The sequence below is a fragment of the Nematolebias whitei genome, chromosome 15, assembly GCF_014905685.2.
Source record: "Nematolebias whitei isolate Nwh7 chromosome 15, NemWhi1, whole genome shotgun sequence".
Classification (NCBI taxonomy): domain Eukaryota; kingdom Metazoa; phylum Chordata; class Actinopteri; order Cyprinodontiformes; family Rivulidae; genus Nematolebias; species Nematolebias whitei.
The window spans coordinates 8,002,522-8,004,155 of record NC_056512.1 but is presented as its reverse complement, the minus strand read 5'-3'; positions in this window follow the sequence as shown (position 1 = coordinate 8,004,155).

Here is a 1,634-nt window from a genome sequence, read left to right as displayed (position 1 = left end):
TAAAGAGAATATTGCAGTTTCAATATTTTTACTGTAAGAATAATCTAACATTACTAAAAAAGGGAAAGGCAATATAAAATGGTAAATCAATTATTTACGAAAAAAAGGAATAGGCTGAAGCCAAGTCTTATACTTGCCTACCCTGTTCATAGACTCAGCAGTCTACATAATGACAGATATCTACTGTCCACATATACACATACAGACATTTACCGTATATTTAAATATTTAAATATGCATGTAGATAATACATACACATACTCACATTACATACATGGTTACATAATACATATATACATCTACATAACATCTCCATAACTTTTATAATTTTATATTTTAAGGCTCTTTTAAAGCTCACCAAAAAAACACATAATTTGAAATCATCATTCAATTCATTCCAAAGTTTCACAACGATTACTGAAATACATCTAGATTTTACTTTCCTTTTCTCTTTAGCTTGTTCAAATATGAACAAACCTCGTAAATTATATTTACTCCCTCTTAACTTAAATAATTTCTGAATTCCAGAAGGAAGACTTTTATTCAGTACTTTTTACATTATTTCCAGTATTTTTATATAAACAATGTCATTAAATTTTAAAGTATTACTTTGAAAAAAGAGTTTATTAGTTGGTTCACAATATCCCACTTTAATAATAAGTCTAATTGCTTTTTTTTGGTTGTAACTTTATTAATATGTCAATAGCAGTTTTATTTGCATTTCCCCATATTTCTGAGCAATATGACACGTATCCAAAAAAGTTCAATCTGGTCCTCTGGACATTCAAAAAAACAAAAAACAAAACAAAGCAAAAAAATATAGAAAAGTTTTGTCTCTCATCCGAGACTTCCTCAGTCTGAGGAGCTGTTTTCAGCTCAGTCTCTTAAATAGCACCTTCTCAGAGTGGATCAACCAGTTTGCTGCTGACAACCAAAATCAGCTGCTCACATGCTCAAGATGGACCATCAGCCTAACAATAGATCATTAGCACACTGGTGGCTGTTTACTATTCACAGGGCAATCACAGCATTGTAAGAGGGGGACAGTTGAACCCGGAGGCCTCCACCCCTGTTTAATGATGGACGATTTCTTTTCACAAAGATGGCCTCCTTTACTCCTCTCTCAAACCATCGTTCCTCTCTGTCCAGGATGTGAACATCTTCATCCTTGAAAGAGTGACCGCTGGCCTGGAGATGAGTGTAGACTGCAGAATCCTGGCCTGATGATGTTGATCTTCTGTGCTGGGCCATCCTTTTGGCCAGTGGCTGTTTAGTTTCCCCGATGTAAGACTGATCACAGCCCTCCTGACACCGAAGAGCATGCACAATATTACTCTGTTTGTGCCGGGGGACTGGATCTTTGGGATGAACCAGTCTTTGCCGTAATGTATTTTGGGGTTTAAAAGCCACTGGGACATTATGTTTAGAAAATAAACGTCTCAGTTTCTCTGATACTCCCTCAACATACGGAATGACCACCGGTCTGGGTCTGGGTTCCTCCTTTTCACCTGATGGCTGACTGGAGTCCTGTTTGGGTTTCTTCTCTGCTTTCAGGAAGGCCCAGTTAGGATATCCACATTGCTCTAGAGCAGGGGTGTCAAACTCACTTACAAAAGGGGGCCAAAATTAAAACC